We start from the raw sequence: 26,141 nt of genomic DNA, 5'->3' as shown, positions 1-26,141 counted from the left end.
TTAGCAAAATTATTGGTGATTGGTGATTATCAGTATTTCCCAAAGTTTCCCGCTGAATAGAAAAAAATATTCTCATTAATTTCTAGACATTGATTTCCATGATTAGCAGCCAAATCACAATGTCTGAAAATTAATAAGAACATTCTTTCTATGACGTTCCACCGAGACTTGATTTTTATTTAAAAAAGTATCGATATATTTACCATAATAAGTTACTATTCGCTCTCGATATATAATCAGCTTACGGAGTCTTATTTAATCCAAATACGCACAACAAAAACACTAATTTAAAATCAAAAATTATTTTAAACCAAACAGAGTGTTTCTTATAGATTTTTTGGTGCTGCAAACGAAGCTGCAAATTACCAAATTTCACTAGCACATCAAATTTCCAAAATAACTGAGATTTAATGTGTAAAAAATAGCTCTTTTGCAATATTTAAGATTTTTTATAAAAAAAAAGATTAATGTTATCTAGAAAATCTGATCAAATATCATGTATGTATTGTTCATCCCTATAAAATGCATTTTTTTTTATTTCAATATCTTACTTTCTAGCCATATGAAAGATTAAAGCTGGGAACTACTTCTCATGTGGAGATGCTCCTGAGGAAAAAAGGTTTTTCAAAAAAAAATTATTTTTTCCAGAATTGATTTTACCATTATTTGTCCCCCTTTAGATCATACAATTTTTGTCTAGAACATTTTTTCGAAAATACATTTGTTTCAAAAAATTCAAGGTGGTAATTAAAATGAGACACCCTATATATAAATATACATTTAGTGGAATCTATCACGATAAGTTACAGTGTGTATGTGTATCGATAGCTCTAAACTACAAATTATGAGTATAATTATATGATTTCATCATCATAGGCGGAATATTTGCTATCTCATTGTGTCAACAAAACGCTGTATTTAAATCCTTCCTAACATGACTAAAAAGTAAGATATCAAAGTAAAAAAAAAATGCATTTTATAGGGGATGAATAATATATTCATGACATCCGAGCAAAATTTTTAGATAACGTTAACCTTTTTTACAAAAAATCTCAAATATCGCAAAAAAGCCATTTTTTACATATTAAATCTCAATTATTTCGAAAACCTGACGTGCTAGTGAAAATTGACGGCATCGATTTTAACATCCACAAATCTATAAGAAACACCTCGTCTGGTTTAAAATAATTTTTTAAAAAATTTTTTGGGTAAACTAGTGAAATCGTTGCAGGACTTGCTCCTGGATTTAATTCAAAATTGCGTTCATGGTAAACGCGATTAATCGAATCGGAGAATGCACAGTGTGCGACTAAAGGGAATTTCTCGTCAGTTGACATTGCCTGTCTTGACTCGCGCGCATGTTGCCGCGCATTAACAGAGTGAGCAGAAGAGAGTAGGTCGTTGGAAATGCGGCAAGCTTTCTGCATTAAACGCGTATAGATACGGATTCACATACCTTTCGAGAATGGAAGTGTAAGTAACTGAATAATGTGCATTTGCATCTACAGCAACGTGAACTCGGCACGAGGATTCCTCAGAAGCAAACGACCGATTCTTGCTGAATCCTATTTAAACCATTCACAAGCGTGATATTCCAAAAAACGATATTGCTTCTCCGCGGATCGTAATTTTCTACCTAACGTATTCTTTTGGGACACGCGAAAATATCTTAAGAAGAAAAGAAAAGTGAGTTTTAATTCACCTCCGAGACGTCTATTTTCATTTAAATCAAAATAATATTTTTCACGGTACAAGTAGAAGAAAGGTCCCAACGCTCGGAGAATCGAATTAAAAACGTAACGACTCGCTTGAAGCGAGAGATTAATGGATTCTTGTCTGAATGGAGATCCGAGTAGCCTTCGGCATTATTGGCTAACGCTACAATTGGTTCTTTTTTTCGGTATGTATCGATCCTCCATGCCTATACACCGGACATTCTTTTCATGATCGAAAATTTCAATTCGTCATGAATTTAACGAGAATTTAAGAGGATTCCTCAAAAGGATCGAAGGATTAATCGAGGTTTGATTAAATTGTAAAAGCTCGCGCACACGTAACCCAGAGAGATGACAGTCGCAACCATTGTCTCTGAATAAGTGAGGTAACATCACATTCAACGACTTACTATCGCTTGATATCGCTTGCACTTGGTTTACGTTGCATAAACGCGCGGTTATTACTCGTGATAACCTCGTACTTACTTACAACATTACGATTCTCGTCGTAAAAGAATCTAGATGTATGCTAAACGTGTCATGAATGAATCCTTTTCACGAGGACAAGGAAATTATAGGTATTATGTTTTTTATGGCGAACAGATTTAATTTGTTCACATGACTATTTGCAAAACTAATGGTTGTTTAAAACAAGTCTTACATATTACAAGTCGTTGGTCGTCATAAATCGATTTGCATACGCATTTTAAGTTTCTAAATAAAAAAAAATTATATTCAGTGTTTGTTGTTATCTGAATAAAATTATATAGATAATCATCTAGATAAAATTTTGGCGTCATCTTATCTTTATATAGATAATAAAAATATGTATTATCTATATCTATACCTTAGATGAAAAAAGTGTTGTCTTTACTAAATTATCTAGAATAATGTTCAGATAATTTGGTTTAGAGTTCATAACACATAAAAATACTAAATAAGTAGTAGAACTTAAGCAGTAAGCGACAAAAACTTACAAATAAAAGAATGAATATATTTAGTATATCTCTTTTTTAATTTACATTTTTTTATAACTGTGTTTACATAAGCGGTCTTAAAAATAATATTATCTGGAAATTATCTAGAGAAATCGCCATATAATTTTATCTTTTATCTAGATATTTAGAACAAAATTTATTTAAAACAAAATCATCTTTATCTTATCTAATTGTAAAATAAATTTACATATTTTCATCTCATCTTTATCTAGCTAATTTGAAAATCATCTAAGCACAATACTGGGTATATTATATATAGGTGACTCTATAACCGCGCGCACATTGTTACGTAATTTTATTTTTATGTCATATAATGTCAAAGTATAAGCGTTATAGTAAAGAATTATCAAGTTTATAACACCATGTGACATCGTTTCCACGAAAAGAGCTTAAGGGCGTCCACAGTTAAAGATTAACGTAAGTACACGACGCCCGAAAACTTGGCTTTATATTTGCATCGTTACTTATTTATGCAAATGCTCAGCTAAAGCGCGGAGAATGCAAAACTTGGCAAAACAGTTCGCAACTCCAGTAAAGCCACTTTGCGCATTTTATTGCAGGAACAGAAGTTCGATATTTGTATAATTAAAAAAATATATAGAGAATAATAGAATAGAAGAGAATAGAAAAATACAAAAAAAAAACATTTCCTTATTAAAATCAAATTAATATCATTGAATACATAAGCGAACGAGTACATATATATAATAATGAGAAGAGAAAGGAAGAAAGAGGATGAGAGGGGGAAGGAAATGGAAGATAATGAAATGAAATATTAAATAGAGAGAATATGTAATCGATAAATAATGAAAAAGGAGGAATAATTTTGTAAATTTTAATATCGCACTTCCGTACCTATTTGCCAAATAAAACATAGTCTCGTATGGAAATTCGGATAAAAGTAAAGTTATTCGAAATAAGATTTTTCGTGTTTGCTCGAACGCTACTTTGAACTTTCTAATCAGGCTGCTATTAATGAGGGCGAAGAACGAGAGGAGCCGACAATATAAACTCATGATAGTCGAGTTCGGCGGCCAAATAGAGTAACTTAATTGTTTCTAACGTGCTGGTAATGGCTTAGCCGACGGCGTATTTTGCTAACTAAAGTTTCTCAGGCGCAGTTAAAGCCCGCTAGAATAAGGATGTCGGTAGTTTATTCAATGCACAAGATATCAAAAGCCTATTAGTGTGTTTTCTCATTTAGGCATTTATTATACCCAACTAAACCAATTGCCGCAGATTAATATCTATTATTGTTTTACCAAGGCTATCAATTCGCAATAAAGTAATAATATTTCTATACCAAAAAATTTTTAAATGCAGCAAAAATATTCGAGAATGTCGCAATTATTACTTTTGGTTAGCACATTTGGGATAGAACTGCAGTTCTGTCTATAAATTGGTACCCAAGCTGAGTGTTAATGTAAAAAAGAACGACGAGAAAAAGGCAAAAAGGATGACTGCATATATTATAGGTCGTATCTGCACATATATTCAAGTGAGGAAGGTATATGAATAAATTTCAAAATTAATCCTTATATACGTGTGTGTATATATGTACTCGAAAGAAGCTATAGTAGATATCATCAATAAATTTATACTTTTTTTGAACGATACAGCTGTAAGAAATGAAAAGCTATAATACTGTTAGAGTCTGAACGATTCTCTCCGAGCAGAATCAGAAATAGTTAAAGACGAAAGAAGATACTTTGCGCAAGTTTAATGAGTTTGCTTTGTGTTCGGACGTTATCGGTGAATGCCACAGGTGCTCTTGCAGCATCGAGATATTTCATCGTTGCATCCGTTGCATCGAAAATTGCGAATATTTTTGCGCCAGGACAGAGATTTGTGCAAAGGGAATAAATATTGTCGTAACACACGAATAACTTCCACACACGGGAAATGTTTAACGTTAATTCCCTTGAGTACCCACTCATTTGGATGTTCGGCTTTCGAATTTTGATGCGACGTTTTATAATGAGCCCAAATGTAGTCTCTCGTCGAAAATGCAATCCCATTTTCCATAACAAAGAACTATCAACAATGAGAGAGTTATATTTTTTAAAAAATTACATTGTATGTCAATAATGATACAAATGTTGGAATCGTTCGTTGTGAAAAGACTGCACTTTTGACTAAAATTTACAGTACCGTGTAATTATCGATGCTTTAAACTTCTGTTTATGTTGAGTTTCAGAGAGTCAGCTGTTTTATACATCGTAGAGATGCTCGCTTTGATCTCGATTTTGCATTAATCCAAAAAATGATTTGTATGTAAATTAGACTAAATATGTACACAATTGATTCTCTCTCTAAAGACTTTATTAAAAGAGAAATTCGCGTATATCTATAATCATTAAAAAAAATTACATGAATAATAAAAACACGATAATATTTTCATATTTAATATTAAGCTGAACATCTCGTAGCCCTTCACCAGAGCCGGATATTTTGTCACCTGAGGCAACATTAGTAATTGGCCCCTCCCCCCCCCCCCTCTCTCTCTCTACACACACAAAATACAAGCATTATATGTTAAACAGACTTTGAATGCAATAGTACATTAGTATTATTTTCGAATTCTTCTAAAAAAAATTTTTTTTTAATTGTTCAATTTATTGGTTATTTTTGCGCCCCCTCACGTTTTTCGCCCGAGGCGAGTACCTCGTTCGCCACACCCTAGATCCGGCTCTGCCCTTCACGTTGTTATCTCGAGATAATATAAATATTAATTTACAGCAAAAATACACTTACAGCGAAATATTGTTTTTGGAGCTATAAATTTTAACCTGATTATTTCTACATTAAATAATTTAAAAAATAGCGTTTCCTGATATTCGGAGGCCAAAATATGATGCAAATATTAATGCCGCTCTTTCGCACCGCATTATAAATCACTGTGCTCTTTCGACGAGATTATGCGAAATCTCTCCTTCTCCTCGTAAAAGTTCCCTGCTTTGATATACATCGAGAGACCCTTGAAAGGGATGAATGTTCGTATATAGGAGAGGCCTCTTTTTACCGCGCCCTGTTTCTGGTGCTGAAAAGATGTGTTTTTAACCATCGCGCTACCGCTGCCCCAACCAATCTCGTAAGAGACCGAACACTGTATGCTAATAACAGCTTTCGGAAACTGTCGAAGAATTCACTTTAGAATTCATCGGGTAACTTTACGTCAGGAATTGTTGTGCATGGATATATTTCCTCTCAGTATCTTGGAAAATCAGCTCGCTTCCGCCATTCCGTGCTTTGCACGATTTCGAAAAGATAACGCCTTATGAAATTGTATTATGTAACGAAATGATTCTATGTTTTTTCGAACAAGGTGTTCTCGCTGTTCTCGTATTTCTGCAGTTTTGTATTTGATTAATTTCATTTTTAAGACAAAATACCCCGCACTAATCTTATGTAAAATGGATTTCGGTTAAATCAGCTGGTTTCTTTTATATGTTGTAGCTTATGACCTGCTGAACAAAAGATGTAATAGCCTCAAAGTTAAATAATGAAGAGTTACTAAACTACAGCCAGTCAAACAACTCGCAGAATCTGAGTTTTCATGTTTGACTGGCTGTAAATCAGTAACTGTCTATTATTTAGTTAGCCTATTACATTATTTGTTCAGCAGGTTGTAAGCTACAACATATGAGAAAACCAGCAGATTTTACTAAGATTCATTTTTATAGGATTAGTGCAGAATTTTTGAATTTATATGAAATCGAATCCTGATAAAATGATTTTCTCATATATTGTAGTTTATGATCTACTGAACAAAAAATTTAATAGGCTCAAAACTGAATAATAGACGCAGTTACTGATTTACAATCAGTTAAACATGAAAAACTCGGGCTTTGCAAACTGTTTGACTAGCTGTAACTCAATAATTGTCTGTTATTTATCATCGAAAAAAATGTATTCTTATCTTAAGTATATACCTTATCTTTATAATATTTTCCACTAAAATATAGGTGCCAAAAGGATCCTCTTAATTTAAGAGGAAAATCCTCTAAAAAGAGATATTCTTATTAGATATTCTTAACATGCAAGAATATATACTAAAAAATTAAGAATATATTCTTAATTTAAGAGGATATTCCAAAAAGCATCACGTAAAGACGGAAATATCCTTATTTATTAAGAATATCTATTAGAGGACTTATTAAGTATGAATTTCAAGAAAACATTTTTTTCGGTGTAGCTTTGAGGCCATTGCATCTTTTGTTCAGCAGGAAGCTACAACATATGAAAAAACTAGCTGATTTAACCGAAATCCATTTCACATAAGATTAGTGCGGGGCATTTTTTATTTACATATGTATCTCCAGCTCTTAACTTATACTTTCTTATTTGTTTTGTCAACGACATAGAATCTTAATTTGATTTCGCGAAAACATACGAGTCGGTTCAATCGGGTTCATAATCTGCCACAATATTGCAACGCAGCGAGTATCACGCATACGATCGATACTGCTGCATTCTGTGCCAGCTGACTTTACTAACTAATATCCGATGCATGAGTGCATACATATGCTACATAAAACAATTGGAGAAAAATCCCCAAGATCAAACTTGAAGTGAAACATTTTCAAATAGCAGTTGGGCATCATTTGTTCAATGCGGTCCGCATCTGGAACGAGGGCGAAGGCGCCTCGAAACTTTGGGATTAAGGGAAATATCGAATTAGCGATACATGTACAAGTCCCAAACTCCCGTTTCTGCCACGTCGTCCCTAACCATCGTCGTTTCTCTCGTTGTACCGCGACGCCGTTCAAACAAGCAGACTACTAATTATTCGGAAGCATTGTCGGAAGCAGTTTACATCAGGTCTGTCGGTCTGTCCGTGAATACGCGCGGCAATACAACCAGCTAATTCACGTCATGAATGTTAATCACTCGGGATTAATACGGAATAATGTGCCCAGGACTTCCTCTTTCGACCTTGCTCATCGTTGTTTGGACAAGCTTACGCGACGTTAAACGCAGCGGCCGACATTATTTTAATAGCTGCAACGCGCGAGCGGAAAAACGAACCTTATTATGCAATGAGACACGCTAACATATGTGCGTGTCTTTCTCGATAAAACTATAACTATGCATCCTGGGAGAGAAGATAATTGAAATCAGTGTCATGTATACGCTGGAGAAAACTGATATAATAAAATTATAACTAATAATATCCTATATATACTCGTATATATAATATTCCGATATTATATATAATATTCCGATTATATCTCAATGCTTTTATGGACAAAATAATGAGAGAAATCAGTTGGTGTAAAGAAGACACATAGAGAAGACTCATAACATAACTCATAAGACAAGAGTACAAGAGTATAACCTAACCTAACCTAACCTAACCCTAACCTTTCTTTACTAATTTTCTACATATTTTACATGTTTACATTCTTTACGTAAAAATTTACGTTTTTTACGTAAAAAATAAAAAATTATTTTTTACGTAAAAAATAAAAAATTATTTTTTACGTGTAAACGCACATCACTGGTTATGAGTAATGCAATACACGGCGCTCACAGTTCGTGACGTCAGTGGCGCTGTTGTTTACCGCCGTGATCTGATCTTGTCATTCATTCGCACGGTGACGGTCGAATGGGAGAGTGGCGATCTGAGGAGCTCCGTGATATAGCTTTTATATTTATTTCGTAATATATTAAATATTTTATGAACTTACATTAGCAATGAATCGATATAATACCGGCGTTTTTGTATTTTACAATACGTAATATAACGCGCTGTTGTTTACATACTTTTTGTTAATCGCGCGACGACACTCGAGGGAGAAAGCGGCACGAACTTCTCTATATGTAAAGCGCATTCTTTTTAAAAAAAAACACGATCGCGAAAAATAGTATTGTCATACACGATCATTTCCCATGACTATTATAATTAGCGATTATCAGTATCTGCGTAATTGATCAATTCCTGCAATAAATGAGACATATATAAGAATATCCCAATGACAATTTTCAATAACGAAAAGGTATACATAAAGATTACATTAGTTTACAAAAAAATATTTTTTTTATTATTTTTTTATTATTATTTTATTATTTTAAACCAGACAAGGTGTATCTTATGGATTTTTGGATGCTGAAAACAATTTTCACCAACACATGAAGTTTTCGAAATAATTTAGATTTAATATGCAAAAAATGGCTCTTTTGCGATATTTGAAATTTTTGTGTGAAAAAGGTTAATATTATCTGGAAATTCTGATCAGATGTCATGAATGTATTGGTTATCCCCTACAAAATACATTTTTTTTATTAATATCTTACTTTTTAGTCATGTTAGGAAGGATTTAAATATAGCGTTTAAATATACAAGCGTTTTGTTGACAATGAGATAGCAAATATTCCGCCTATGATGATGAAATCATATAATTATACTCATAATTTATAGTTTAGGGCTATCGATACCCATACACAATATGATATATTCCACTAAATGTGTATTTATATATAAAATGTCTCATTTAAGTTGCCCATCTTGAGTTTTTCGAAAAGAAATGCATTTTCGAAAAAATGTTCCGTACAAAAGTTTTATGATCTAAAAGGGGACAAATAATGGTAAAATCAATTTTGGAAAAAATAATTTTTTTTCAAAAAACCTTTTTTCCTCAGGAGCATCCCCATATGAGAAATAATTCCCAGCTTTAATCTTTTATAACATGGCTAGAAAGTAAGATATTGATTTAGTATAATAAGATATTGAGAAAGTAAGAAATAAAAAAAATGTATTTTATAGGGGATAAATAATATATTCATGATATTTGATAAGACTTTTTAGATAACTTTAACCTTTTTTGCAAAAAAATTTTTAATATCGCAAAAAGCCATTTTTTACACATTAAACTTCAATTATTTTGGAAATCTGACGTGCTAGTGAAATTTGGTTTGCGGCATCGCGTTTTTTAACACCCAAAAATCTATAAGAAACTTGTCTAGTTTAAAATAATTTTTTGCTGTAAACTAGTGTTATTTATTAATAATACATATTTTTTTCTTACGCGCATATTAACTATTAACTATAAACTATCAATTCGACTTATCGATAATAATCGATGTCATTCTCATGCTCCTCATATTCGTATTCTTTGACTCATTAACAGAACATCGCGAGTACAGTATAAATCGACCCCAAGTCGAGAGACGTTGCAACGCGTTTAATTACTAAGTCGTTTAATTATAGTCGTTATTAATCCCGTAATTTCCAACCACGTATCACATAAATTCGCTGTTAAAATACATCGTTGTAATTTGTCAAAAGCGCGTATTTCGCGAGATTTATTCCATCATAGCTTATCGCAGTGCGAATAGTGAGTAAATCTAATTATATTTTTTGAAATATTTTTTGAAATAATCCGCAAATACTTGTATCTTTACTCTTTTAACTTATATATTTATTCACTTATTTAACGCGAAATACAGTAAAGTTGTAATAAAATACGAGCGTATATTATTCGCGCGTTAGCAATAGAGATTAGGATCGTCGAGTTGGATGAGGCATTGACCGCGCATGATTTTCGAGTGCTGAGTGCAGGGTTGTAGTTTCATGCGAATATAACTTTCGCGTCGTCCTACCATCGCAAATTATAAAGTGCGTGTCGCGTGTAATTAGCATCGGCAAAGTGTCATCGCGAAAGTTGATATTTTGCTGATTAATGCGTGCGCGATGATAATAAACCGTGTTTTCGCGAGTGTTTTGAATTATGAGTGCGAGGGCTGTAAAGGGGCAACGAATAATAAACAAGAAAGAAAGCAATGGCAGAGCAATAACCTATATTCACACATATATATTACACTATACACATGAAGTAAGCAATTTATAATTTTTTTAATTGTTATTTTTTACTCATGGAATTAGTTTGTTTATCCCAATCGTGTGGGTAGTAGTAGTCCATTTTTAATTATTGTATAATATAACGCACACATAAAATGTATGCTCCTTCTCTTTCTCTCTCTCTCTCAACAATATTTTTAAAATATTTATTTTATTTTTATATAAATACATGTAAAATTTATTTCAATATGTGTTAAAGATTGAAAAATTTATTATTTATATACAAATTTTACGTATATATATTTTTTTAATTTATATTAAAAAAATTTTTTCAAATTTTTTATGCAGTGTTTTTTATTAACAGTCTTTTAAAAACACTTTAAACAGTTTTCAAAAATTAAAAATAAATAAAATTTAATTGCGTGGATTAATTATTTTTAGAAATATTCATTATTTTTGGTACTGATTTATACATATATAATTTGAATATATTTATATTTTACAAATCGCGACATAATGTACTACAAGTTCGCATGTCGGTGAATTAAGTTATTTTTTACTTTTATACATACTTTTATACACACTTGCACATAATGTCTTGCACACACATACATACATGTGTGTATAAAATAAATAATATAAAAAAATAAAATAAATAAAAATAAATAAAAAATAAAAGTAAAAAAATAAAAAACCTAGAGAAAAGATTAATCTTTTTCTGATACACAAAATTGACAATTTATAAAAATATAAATTTGCTATGATAACAAATACAACAATAAAAATAGTATGCTGTATATTATATATTTATTTTTGTAAATTGCTTGATTTAATTTAACTTAAATTAAATGAATATTCAAGCATTTTCTAAAAGATATTAAATGAAATAACCGGACAACAATGCGAGTAAGTAGGGAGGTATAATAGGATTTGTGATCGCTCTGGTTAGTTTGCGGCTATATACTCCCCGAGATAGGCAACAACAACACAGATTCGCTTAAAATGCAACCATAAAACACTTCTTTCTTTTATTTTCTGAATTATAAATACCGAAATTAGTTCTACTTTTAGACAATCACTTATGAATTACTGCAAATACCAAAATCTTATCACGTGAATTTAAAACCAAGTATGGTGAAGAAATAGCATTATTCAATAATTTGCTCAAACGATGCTGTAAGTACGATTATTTTGTCACGTTAATTATTCTTTTTCGTCACAACGAGTAAAGGCTGTCAATTCGATAAAACACGTTAATGTATGATGTGTTATATATATCATTATTTTATCTCCAAATATGATCTTTGAAGTTACTTGTATTATAATTATAAATTTGCCAAGAAAATTGCACCAAACATGCTGCATTTTCAACATCGTTATAATAAAATAATCGCTGACATGAATATCTTGTTATATTGTTATATTGGGTTTTATTGATTTGATGAGGGTATTGTCAAAATATAACAGTGTCAAAATAATCGTCCGGTCGAAAAATCGCCTAACGCAGATGGAAAAAAAAAAATAGGCGCACATATGTAACGGCGTAAAAGCGATTGTCAAAGAGGATATGGAATGGACATCCTGAATCCTTTTCACGACTAGGATGAAACTGTCGAGCGGATTGATCGGGACAGGCGGTTGCTTTCTAGATTGCCGCTATTCCGCAGAGAAAATGATTTCCGGCATTGAAGCGCATCGTCGCCTCGCAAGCGTGTCAACAAGGATCGGTATCGGTGAGGAGCGATTTCGCTCAAGGGGAGACAGTGGTAAACTGGAATCTCTTGTCAAGAATACAATCATACGTACACACGAGCACAGACACAATCTGGTTCTTTTTTTCGATATTCTCTTTTTTTCGATATTCGATATTCGCTATATAAAATGCAAGGGAAAGTATGCTAAATCGTATCATTCGTTAAATCGTACCTCTACTCAAGGGGTGTCTCACTGTGGCAATACATGTATATTTTTTCTGGAATTACTTACGCATTACTTCGCATTACTTCGCATTACGTCGTATTATTTCGCATTACGTATTACTTCGCATTGATTTACAATTTTTTTGAGAGTCAAATTTATGATTATTTATTAATATTTCAGATAAATAGGGGTAATAATCGCAGAAAAATAATTTTTTTAATTTAATAAAATAAGTTTTGTATGTGTGTAAAATTAAAGTTTATTCTTGTATGTACTGCGTACATATGCACTCAGTGCTCCGGTAGTAGTGCACATGTACGCGTTCTCGCTTCTTTTATTCGTCTCTTTTTCCATCACGCGAGGAAGAGACAGAAGACTATATAAAAAAAATTAATTGAAAAAAAATACAAAGAACTAAAGAAAATATATAATGACTAACTCTGTAATGACTAACTATGTAATAAAAATGTATAATATATAAGCTAACTAATATATAGACCTACCTATATAACATGCTACCTAACTAAAATATATATATGTATAAACACAACTCTATACAAATATATGTATAACAAAATATTATAATTTATAAAATCATTAATAATTGATCAGATCAGTATTAAAAGTTTGTATTTTGTGTTTAAATTCGTATAAAAGAAATAAAAATTTAATATAAACATATAAATAAATTTTTATTAAAAATGTTTTTAGTTGACTTTTTAAAAATTTTTGAATTTTTTAGTCAGTTTAAAATAATTTTTTTTCATTTATTTTTATTTATAATCGGAAACGTCTTGTTATATATTAAATATTATACATATAGGGATATCTTAATTTGGGTGTTTCAACTAAAAAAATATTTGTATGATAAAAAATATTAATTTTGAATTTTTTGCATAATATGTATATCGATTACATAATTAATAATAATATCTTATAAATTTATTTCTCTTAATATCTTTCTCCATTTTAATTGCATTTTTCTTTACTAAATTAAAGTTTTAGTACTAACATTTGAATATATTGTATTTTATTTGAAAAGAGTTGATATTATTTTCGATGAAATCAGAAACGATACTTAAAATTTTATAAAATGTTATTACATATTCTATAATATTCTGACATTTTGCAAAACTTCTAAATAGTGTTTATTTTAGTAAATAAAGAGGAATATTTAATTGGAAAAAACTGCAAGATACTCTATATATTACTTACTGTATTTGTAAAACAAAAAATTATAAACAAACATATTGAATTACTTTAGAATTACATGGAATTACTTTAGCATTACATAGAATTACTTTATATTATCTTATATTGCATAGTATTACATGGAATTACTTTATATTGTTTAGTATTACACGTAATTCCGTCGCATTACTTATAATTACACGGCGCATTATATGGAATTACTTCGAATTCCCGATAATTCGCAATACATGTACAAATTTTTGGTGAGTGAGACACCCCTTGCCTCTACTGTATTTCTTAAGGATGTATGAGAGATATCTAAAAATGATACAATTCATAAAAATTATATAGATCGTTTCCACTTTGATACTAAAGCTGTTGTTAAAATTTGGATTTAATTTACTAACTCATTTCAAAGTTATTGCAATTTAAATTTCTACTAGTTTCACATATAATCTTATGAAAATTCATTACTATAATCGATTATATTACGTTAAAAATATCGAAAAAATGGTACTATGTATTTCTAATTTTTTACATGTATAATTGCAACTTTAAGAAGCAAAATTACATTAACATTCATTAAACCGTTTAGAAATAATAATAATTTGTTGAAATTCTGGTTTTCTCTTCGATTACTGAGCATTTGGTGTCAATACTAGAAACAGTTAAAAATTAGAAAATTAAACTATAGCGATTTTCTATAAGATGTATAGATTTTCTATAAGATGTATAGATTTTCTATAAGATAGCATTGGTACTTTTGTCTCCGATTGTATCTCTCATCCTTGAAAATGATGATAAAATGATCTTCCTGACATTACGTTAAAGAAAACAGTCGACTCTCGATTGGCGAATTTAACGTTAATTAAATTTAAGATAAGGTCTTCGTATTTATTATAAAAAGGAGAAAGAAACATCCCGAAATATCAACATTTTTGAAAAAGTTTTGAAAAAATATTTAGTAATAAATATAATAAAATAATATATATAAAATGTATAGTATATACTTTTTCACATTTTTTGTAATATTCGGCACTCTGTGTCTAAGCTATCACATTGAGAAAGATAAGCAATTAACTTATTATTAAAGCATTTTTTTCATCTTATTTAATCCTGTGGAAGCGTTGAAAAATCGGCAAAATGTTTTAAGATGATTTTTTTATTTACAAAATTGACAAAGCTTTGAAAGTTCGGTAAAACGTATCACTAACTTTTTCCCATTGTACTGGTACGATTTATTAAATTTATTTTTTTACTTATAGGCATTACTTTTTTTTTTTTATATTTAGATGGGCAACTGAAAATATTACCAAATTTTATAATTATATTGAGCTAATACTTATTTATATTATTGTGTGAGAAAAAAGTATTTTTGTTAAATTTTTGAAAAGAATTTATGATTATAAATATGACATTTTTATAGATATGTTTTGTTGTAGACTGAGAACTTTTGTAGGAAATGAAACTTTATTTTTCTTACAATTTTTTAAATTTATTGTTAGAGGTATGATTTAAAAACTCATGGTACAATTAGCAAACCGGTATTGTAAATCATACCAAATACTACTTTAAAAAATTTTAAATTTACAATATGAAACAGTGATAAAGTGTTAATGTTCATCGTATATCGTTGACAAAGAACCACAGTTTCAAATAAATAAAAAATGTTGTCATTTCTTTGATAATTTTATTGCAATTTTAATATTTACCTTAGGGGATACAATTTAGTATACTTTTCCTTAACACGCATTACATTTTATCCTTCTATCGCAATAGTTTAAAAGCTTTCAGTTTCGCATGAATATACTTCTTATTGGAATTTAAAGATGATAAATGATCAAACGGTGAGCGCAACAACTCGTGTATTCGTATGATAACACATTGAAACTGGGTATGCAAGTGATAGGATATTAATTCCTCGTTCGGTCTCATATATACAGGATGAAACTGTCGTATCGTCGGCAGAATTCATTTATTGCCTGAACATCCTGTATTCAACACGAGAGTCTCTGCCGTAAACAAAACAACTCCTTCGCAACATTGAGATAGCACGCTTTGTTAGCTGTCGTTCTCTCTGTTTTGTTTCCTTTTTTTGTTTTTTCGTAAAATTGCAAGCGGCTTGGAGGACTGAGAAATCCGCTCTCAAATCCAGGTCTCGGAGTTTTCGGGAATCTCGCAAATTCGAATTTCCATTTATCTTCTTGGATTTCTCGCGAAAACTTTTAATCTGCCTCGAATCGAACGCATTTGTTTATGTTCTGCAGACAAATCGTACGAAAGAAAATACTCAACAAATGCAAATCGTAATTAATTCGCACACTTATAGAATCACGCTGATTAAGCGTTACGTCGCGTCGTGTCGATAAACAAAATACAGTTTGTCCGTCTGTGATGCAGTATGAATACACGAGAAATTAAGCCATTTCTATTTGTGAATATAAATGTCGAACAGTACTTTGTAATAGTCATTCAATTTTACAGATCCATAAGTTTATTTGTCGATAATAACAGGATAAATATCACGACAATAAAAAGATAAAAGTATTTCCTTATTAGCGATAAATTTGACGAAAATGCAAAATTTTATGTACGCTTGCACTCTATCTCCTAACTTATTTCCGGCAATTCACTCGATATCGATATCAAAAAAGCAATGCTAATAAAACGGCATTAACTTATCATTTTCGCGGCGGAAAGCACGAATGCTCGTTTCCTGCGAACGAAAGCTCGATTTTATTTGAGCAAACTTAATATCCCATGCACTGAAAACACAATTTTGTTGACATAACCAAAATTTGGTAAACCGTACCAAATAATTTGGTAAATATATGATCAACCAAATATTTTATTGTTCCAACTAAAAAATTTGGTTCCTATTTAGTTCTTACAACTAAAATAAACATTTTAAAAACGTGTATATAGTAACTATATATATATATGTGTGTGTTTGTGTAAGTTGATAATAATTTCTTATTTTAATATTTTATAATTCCCAAGCGGTCACTCATCCAAGTATTAACCATGCCAAAACGCTGCTTAACTTCAGTGATCGGACGAGAACTGGTGCTGTTGTTGAAGCTGTTTAAGTTGTTTATTATACCAATTTGAGTAACAATGTTTACAAAACTAATAAACAAGTTTTTACATGTATGACTGTTGGCAATATTTTTATAATTTAAAATACTTGTATATAATACTTTTTTAATGAAGGTATTCTAATTTGCACATACATTATATTATACATATATGCAAATAATAAACTCATTTTTGAAAATATTTTGTAATAATATTCAAATTTCATATATATAATATATATATAAGTATTAATATAAGTATTAAGTATTTTAAATTATAAAATATTGCCAACAGTCATGCATGTAAAACTTGTTTGTTAGTTTTGTAAAAATTGTTACTCAAATTAGCATAATAAACAACTTAAACAGCTTCAACAACAGCACCAATTCTCGTCCGATCATATATATTATATATATATATATACATATACAGGGTGTCCGGTAATAGTCGCATCAACCGTCGTGTGCAGGTAGAGCTAGTTAAACCGAGTAGAAAAGTCCTCTACCATTTTGCGATATTCTCAATAATAAGAGAGAAATAAATTAAAGAAAATCAGCCAATTCGCGCGATGATAAGCGTGCGGCGAGAAGAGACAGCCCACTCGGGGGTCCAGAGTTAGCGCTACTCGTATGGAGTTACTGTCTTTTGTAAAGCGCTCCTCCCCGCTTCATCGCGCGCTTAGCAACCGTGTAACATTATACTGTTTCTTTTCGCCGCATGCTTAGTAACGACATAAAACTGGGCTGTCTCTTCTCGTCGTCGTTACGCGAATTGGCCGATCTTTATTAATTAATATCTCTCTTATTATTGAGAATATCGCAAAATGGTAGAGGACTTTTCTACTCGGTTTAACTAGCTCTACCTGCACACGACGGTTGATGCGACTATTACCGGACACCCTGTATACAACTTTTTAATTTTACAAATGGTATATTATGTACATATATAAATATATATTGTATATAATTATAATATAATTAAACACTTTTTTTCAAGATAAATGTACTTAATAATAATTTTTTTAATTTACTTAATAATAAAGTTTTGTAAAGATAATAATTTGTCTATAAAAAAAAACTAAAAAAATTAAGCAAATAATTTGGTTGCGCTAATTTAAATGAATTTTTAAATTTTATTTTCTCTATGATAAATATGGTTAGTATAAGTAAAATATTTTATACCGCCAACCAAAATGTGTGTACTAAATATTTTGGTTGCAGTCAAAAAAATTATTTTTTCAGTGTGTATGTACATTCGCACATATTCTTTGGTTTTTATTTATTTTAATTGCATGTACACAAGAATATATCGAGATATTAAAAAATTGAAATATTTAACGGTGTTTTATCCGTTCGCAATGCAGGTTAACGCAATTAATTTAATTAATCTTGTTCAAGAAATACTTATATTTGATCATCGATGAGAAATGCGAGACTCAATTATTTCGCAAAATTGTATCCAATGTATGTTTCGCTCACAAGACAGAAATAATTTCAATTTCCATTTTGCAAAATTTATCGCATATGCACGAACGAATCGCAGTTGCGAGTCAAACTAATGAACAAAAGTTTTCGCGTTATATCTCGCGTACGAGATGCATCATTGCATAAAGATATTGCGACAAAATGCCGCATCGCATTTTAAATAGTGACAGCGCACATTTCTGACAATTTTATATTTTCAACAAAATAATGGAATTAAAATTAATTCCTTTTAATACGCGCACCATAAATTCTAGTGATTTAATAAAATGCGTTGCGATATGCACAGCTGTGTTTTGACAGTTGAATTACAATGTAAGAATGAAGGGAGATTATTGCGTGAAAAAAATACCGATATAAAATACATCGTGATTGTCTTATAAAACTTATAAAATAATAATCCAGATAAATGATAAGCGGGGACGCTAATCTCTTACTAGAAGAATAAGGCCTGACATTTTGTGATCATCGTTATAAACGACGTATAAAGTTTTAGACGTCGATATTTTATCGTCAATTAAAAAAGAATTGTTTCAAATATCTGACTTTCGAGCGTGAAAAAGTGTAATCGACGATAATGATGCACGTCATGAGTATTTTACGTAGTTTACGTATTTTACGTACATATTTGAACGAGAAGATCACCAGTATGCGTGGTATGTCGCGTCATTTTGCAATAAATCATCGATAATTAAACGGCATTATGCTCCCGCGTAGATTAATAGGACGTGGATGATTGCTGTTGGTGATTTTCAAGAGGCAGGGCTTTATTTGACCATCTGATTGGATTATTATTTTCTCATCCCTTAACTTATATCTCTATATCGTCCCTGCTCGAAGATCCGGAAATATCCGTTTCCCCCGTTATCGAGAGCTCTGTTGCTGAAATCCCGGCTCCATATCCGATATCGGATACCGAAACCGCACTGATAATATTAATAATCATAATCATAATCATAATAAAATGGGAAACTACAGAAGTTAGACTAGAATGCGACATTCTTGAGCTCTTAAAAATTATATCAAATACGAGAATAAAATAAAAAGTCATATTAAGGTTACATTAAGTTAAAAAAACAAACAAAGTTAGAAAATAACATTTCTAAGCATACTACAATTGTGACAAAATTCTTAATTATATTATATCTGTTTATGATCTATCTTGTATAATGTTTGCTGTTATCTAAATAAAATTATATAGATGATCATCTAGATGAAATTTTGTGGCGTCATTTTATCTTTATAGATAATAAAAATATGTATTATCTATTATCTGCATCTTAGATGAAAAAAAGTATTATTTTTACTAAATTATCTAGAATAATATTCATATAATTTAGTTATGATCATAACACATAAAAATACAAAAGTAAAACTAAAACAGTAAGCGATGAAAACTTATAAATAAAAATATAATCACATATTTTTATATCCCTTTTATAATTTACATTTTTTTTATAACTGTATTTACATAAACGGTCTTAAAAATATTATAAAAATAATATTAAAATAATATTATCTGGAAGTTATCTAGATGAAACGCCATATAATGTTATTTTTTATCTAGATATATTTAAAATGAAATCATCTTCATCTTATCTAAAATAAATTTACATATTTTTATCTCATCTTTATCTAGTTAATTTTAAAATAATCTAAGCACAATACTGATTTTGTATCTTACTGTTTTATCAATTCTTAATTCTAAAGTGGAAGAATTTAATCGAATTAATATCATATATGTTTTACCGGACCGTGATTCCGTGATGACGATTTATTGTTGTTTGCGGATTTCGCGGCGAAAATACGCGTACTTTGTTAGGTATTCCCGGATGGAGCGTTCTAATTCACCACGATTTCACCGTAGGAATTCCATATTCCGCGGAGAATTTAAAATTAGTAAAAGAAAAACTCTCGGTCTTGTTCGCTCGATAAGATCAGAATTTATATCTCTTGGTGCATTCGCATGCATTTATCCTCAAATTTTAATTTGACCCATTGGCCCACTTCGTGATAAAAAATAGAAATTAATTCAGTTAAATTGCTAAATCGAATATATATTGACTTACTATATTGAAATTAAAGACTTTTCCTTATTCTTGATATTTCTATTTATTGTCAGAGTGAGCATGTGTATAGCGTCCTAAATCGTCATCTGCACAAAAACGCGTTCGAAATTAACCTTTCTAGTCTCCGAAATATTTTTGTAACATGTAATGTCAGAGATATATGATCGTTCTTTCGTTTATTTATTTATTCAATTTGATTTATTTATTTGTTTTGTTTAAGAAATTCACGTTTTTGTATGATAAACAAGAAATTATTCCGAGATAAAAACAATAAAAAAACACTTATTTTTACGTTATTCTCAAAGCAAAATTAAAAGTCAGGAAATTTTTTTATAACAGGAAATTAATGTGTAGACCAGAAAAGACCGTCTGTATGTTCGAAACGGCCGTATTAGCGAAAACGATTTTGTTGAAGGAAATTAGCGTGCCGCCGAGAGAAATTATGGCTCGACAGGAATCCGACATTCCGATTCGATGTCCGATACGAAAGTAACTTTGTCAACCACACGCGCGGTTACTGAAGTTGAAAACTCGTGTCACTCGATTAACTGGAAATTTCCAACGTAAGGCGCCGCTATAATTTAGAGAGAATCAAATAGTTTAATTACATACGTACATCATGCGATGATGTAATTAGCGAACTACTACTCGTGATAACTTGATACTCTCGCTAAGAATTAACAAAATTTGCATTCATATTTTTATGTAAATGTCAATAAATTGGAACGCATGCAATTTAATTCACTTCCATTGTAAAAGAAAAAATGAAGTTTTAAAAATAAAATTATATATTAAAATATTGGGATATATGGGAAATATCTAAAAACGGTACAAAATTCATAAAAATTATATAGATCGTTTCCATTTTGATACTAAAGCTACTGTCGAAATTTGGATTTACTTCACTAACTCATTTAAAAGTTATTGCAATTTAAATTTCCGCTAGTTTTACATATTATAATCTTATGACAATTCGTTACTATGATCAATTATATTACGTTAAAAATATCGAAAAAATGATACCATGTATTTCAAATTTTTTTACATGTATAATAATTGGAACTTTAAGGAACAATGTTGCAAAATTATATTAACATTCACTAAACCGTTTAGAAGAAAATAATAATAATTTGTTGAAACTCTGGCTTTTTCTCTGATTACTGAGCATTCGATTGTGTCAACGCTTTTTGGAAACAGCTGAAAGTTAGAAAATTAAACTATAGCGATTTTCTATAAGATGTACAGATTTTCTATAAAATGAATATCATTAGTACTTCTGTATCTCCCATACATCCCATACATGAAAGAAAAGAGAAAGTGAAATAAAATTTAATACAAAATTGACGATATATAAATATCTTGTGACAACAATAATCACAATTCCATCTTTTGTTCTTTTAAATTGCAAACAGCCGATGAGGTTTTATGACACTTTCATTCTATTTTGTATTGTTTTAAATGGATAATAAAAAAAATATAACATGCCTATCAATGCGATCTCTTGGGAGTCGTGTTACGAGACTATCAAATCTTTTTTATCTTGTAAACAGTCTTAAATTTTAGTTTTATCTCGACAAATATTACACATATGTATACACTCGTGAATCTATAAGATTTATCCCGGCTATCAAACTGGAAAATCTTAGAGCGATAGATAACAAGCGATAGATAACAAACAAAGAGAAATGATATAGGAAAATCCTATTTTAATGTTAAAAATAAGATTAACCCTTTTTTATCATATTTTAATTATTCATCTTACATACATGTACATATACATATATGTATATACATATATATAAATAAAGAGAGAGAAAAAAGATTTTTTCTTATCATATATTCCTTTAAAAAAAAATGTCTTCCTTGTAATGGTGAAATAAATCCCCAAACGAATAGGAATCCGAATAGAGGAAAAAAAAAGTATATTTTACGAATTTTTTATTTTGTTCCCTAAAATGTGTTATGTGTTGGTCCAAGTTGTAATGGTTACACGGTCAAATTTTTCACGATTCCAATGGTGTATGACTGTATGTACGAACACACTCGTAATACACGCGCATCTACCCTATCGACGAAAATTCATCGACATCGAGAAAGCCAGTGGTGTACCAGCCAAAATTCCTAGAGCATACGGTAATAACAGAACGGTTGACATTCGTGTCCGCACGTATTGTGTACGCTACATCGTGATTCATGCTTGGATTTCCAGTAATTAATGCGGCGCTCGTCGCTGTAAAAGCATCGTGTCGAGATGCATAAGCTTGCATGACAGCGCCGCAAAAAGGGGGCGAAATTATACAGCATTTTTCAACGCTATTTAAAATTAATCGAAAATTTTCTCGTTTCACATCTTGTAAGAGACAATTAAAGCGAAAAAAATACATAATAAAAGATAAATGAATGCAATCGATGCTCTTTGGAGTATTATTTCAACGTAGGATATTTTAAAGAATGACCAAGCTGCTCTTTTGACAGATTTTAAAAGTATTTGTATGAGCTTCGAAAAATGCACAAGTGAAATAAAAAGAGTTACGAATCTGGACAGTCTTCTTTCAGAAGATATAAAATTGAAATATTTTGTAATCAAGCTATGTTTTAACTATCTTATATGTTTTTTACGTTTTGAGATACCTAAATAAAGAATAGTACATAAGTAGATACAGTCAACATATTGTAGAAGCAAATTATTACTTTAGAAACTTTCATTTTCTCTAGAGTCATACACCAGGTTCACATCAATGTCTCTTTAGAAATTAAAAAATGAATGTACTCTTATTATTTCTTCCAACTTGTTTAAAGAGGAGACTGCTGAGGATCTTTTTAAGTGAGATCTTTTAGTAATTTTCCGCAAACTTCTGCGAAGAATTAAAAGATAAATATACTGTTCTTTTTCCCATAGATTCTTTAGAGAATAGACTGCTGAGGATTTTTTTTTATGAAGATCTTTTTTAGTAATTTTCTATGAATTTAAATTCCTATGAAATTAAAGACTAACAAGACCGACTTTTCTCATCGACAATTCTCGTGTAATTTCATGCGAATAGGTGCGAGTCAGAAATTAAACCATTGAATATTTTTGCCAGAAAATGGTATTTAAAAAGATAATGGTCACTGTTGTTCTTTACACCATTCTGTACACTTGTAAGCTGGAGATGCTCCAAAAAAGGGACCAAAACGTTCTGAACAAATGAAGAATAAGTACACACAAAGTCATTGCGTTTCAATTCTGACTGGTTCTTATTAATCCATTTTCTTCAATCTACATTAGTACATTAGAACCTTCTTTCTATCATAATTTATAAAAAGATAATCGAATAGCAGCATTATGAACCTACAAACTAGCAACAAGAAGTCGATAGTTCAGGATTAAATGAGCGACACACTCATCAATATTCGTTATACGCACGAAAAAATATACAATTACATATAACCTAACCGAACCATTGGCATAATTCAACATTACAAAGAAATTAGCAACGACTATAAAAACGTAAAATTAAATTGGCTTGTAGTTTTTTGAAAATTACGTAATAGTATCTTACAGAAAGGGATTTGACGAATCTATCGACTTTACAATTTTATGTAATCGGATAGAAATATCTTGGGAGAATGTAATTCATCAAATGATTTCTGAGAAGCGATGTTGGGACTATAAGTTTCAAAGTAATCCTCTTGACTTTTCTTACGGCAAAGGGAGCATCTTCTAATCAGCAGCCGTGCGGAATCTGTTGCTTGAAAACTCACGAGTTCTCTCACGAGTAATCACAACTAAAGATCAACGAAGCTCATTAATTATGAAGATATAGTTACAAATTTATAAAATAACTAATAAATTAAAATTGCGTAAAATTCACAAGTCTGGTCAAAGGATTCATATTTATTTTCTTTCTATGAAAAAAAAACGAAGGATAGACTTCTCGAAGAACTGCCTTGCAATTTAACGCAAATTCTCGCTAGGAGAGATATCAATGTTTGCTATAAATATTTACGTTATCGAGGGATAAATAAAAACTGTTTTTATTCACAAGAGGACGTAAATAAAAGTTTTTTTTTATATTCCTAAAGAAAATCTCAAATGATCTCGTTGATAAACGTTATAACCGAAAAAGATTTATATTATAAGAAATCTTCTCAAGCTACTTACGGTTTAGGAGAGACGCCATTCCAAACCATATTCACAATATTTATCGAATCCTTGATATGTACGCAGGGACTTGATACTTTATTGCGAGTACTTATTCCACTCAGGCAGTTTGACCTGTGTTTTATTCGAAAAAAGTCACGTACTCAAACTCTCAAAGAGAACCACTGCTTGAATTTCTACCACCGCGTCAATCCTCGCGTAATCATATTTCCATCCCCCGTGTCAGAGTCCAAGGATCTTGGGCAAAGTCCTATTTGGGCTTCTTACCTCAACAAAAGCGAACACGAGCAGGCAGCCTCGAAGAATAGGGAAACGGTAGCTGAACGATCCTGCTGGCTGCCTCGAGGGAAGCTCGCCCGGGCGGCATGGCTCCCACCTCTTCACCTCGATCCTGCTGGCCGCTGTTGCCCGGTAAAGGATGTCCTCCTGTGGTGTTCGTGACTAATTCCGAGCAACTTGTACCGTTCCACTATCACACCTTTACTGGCGATACCTGATACCTTGTAGCCGCGCACCCCGCGCAATCCGCGTTCGTAACGCGAATAATTCTACCAACACTCTCCCGCGCCAGGAAGTCAAGCCGCGTCTTTCGGGAAGATTTTACCGGATGTCGCACCACGTCGCGACGCGCCGGCTCTCATCGGACGTTCGTCCGCGATTCGTTCGATTCCCGACTCGAAGAAGAGAGCGAAGACCGAGAAAGGGGAAGAAAGAGAGAGATAGAGATAGAGAGAAAGAAAGAGGGATGAAAAAAGAGAGAGAAAGAGAGAAAGAAGCAGATGGATACTACGGATAAGGGCCTCAAGATTGGAAGAGGTGTAATGATGATGATGACGGCGACAATGACAACGACGACGATATACCGTGCAGAGTCCGTATGACTGTCGACAGGATCAGAAACGGGGAGAGGAGAACACGGAGACCTGGGCACAGGCAGGACACGATGGCCCGGCCACTGCGCCGACACTGAGGCTACGCCGCAGCCTCGGCCTCCTGGTACTCCCTCTTCCTCGCTCTCTCGTTCGGTCTCGTTCTTGCCTCCGATTCTCTCTCTCTCTGGCTTCCCGTCTCTCTGTAACGGCTCTTCCACCCCCGCCGCGAACCAACCCTCCCCTCCTTGCTTCGTCGCTCGCGCGCTCTTTCTCTCGCGATCGCGCGTACGCGTGCCATGGTGGATAAATTTGGAGGACCATGTTTGTTTCTTTCTCTTTCCTTGTACGCTCTCTTTCTCTTTTAAAGTTTATGCTCATATGCTCTATCATAGTTTCCGAAAATTTATCTTATGTTTTTTTGCTCTCTATATGTGTATGTGTGTGTGTGTCACCCTCTTTTCTCTTTTCCTCTGCTAAATTCATCCCTTTCTATTTCACGCGCGATTTCTTTCCTGCCATTGACTATGTTTCTAATTTTCTCGCCTTTCTCCGGATCTCTCATTCCCCTTTCCACCCCTTTTTCCCTTCCTTTCTCTCTCTTTTACGCTCAATTTCTCCTCTTCTCCTATTTCTATTCCTCTTCTGTCGTCTGCCAAAAACTCTGTCTCATATCTTCAGCCCCACCATTTTCGCGTATACCATCTCTTTCTGCTTCTACCGATTCTTCCTCTCACTTTCTCTCAACTGATGTCTACATCGCTCTTCAGCTACTGTGTTTCTCTTTCGCTTTCTCTCTCGTATCGTTTATCCCCTTTTCGTCAGATTTCTTGAATATTGCTCTCTTTCCTTCTATCAAATATATCCTTTCTTCC

At 31.7% G+C, this 26,141-nt stretch overlaps 1 protein-coding gene across 4 annotated transcripts in view; it reads right to left on the bottom strand.

The window, feature by feature from the left end:
- LOC145938062 (inactive dipeptidyl peptidase 10) overlaps positions 1-25,373 on the bottom strand; it is a 98,496-nt gene extending 73,123 nt beyond the window's left edge. For 3 of the 4 annotated variants that reach the window (XM_083041403.1, XM_083041405.1, XM_083041408.1), the window contains exon 1: positions 24,665-25,373. The gene's annotated coding sequence lies outside the window, so the exon portion shown is untranslated. Of the gene's footprint in view, positions 1-24,397 lie in introns of all 4 variants that reach the window. The other variant, XM_083041404.1, reaches the window with a different exon arrangement.
- Between the last annotated feature and the right edge of the window lie 768 nt (positions 25,374-26,141).

This window comes from Prenolepis imparis, unplaced genomic scaffold, assembly GCF_030444845.1.
Source record: "Prenolepis imparis isolate NDT839.2.m4 unplaced genomic scaffold, iyPreImpa1.0 SCAF_7, whole genome shotgun sequence".
Lineage (NCBI taxonomy): Eukaryota > Metazoa > Arthropoda > Insecta > Hymenoptera > Formicidae > Prenolepis > Prenolepis imparis.
This window is presented reverse-complemented; position numbering and strand designations above follow the sequence as displayed.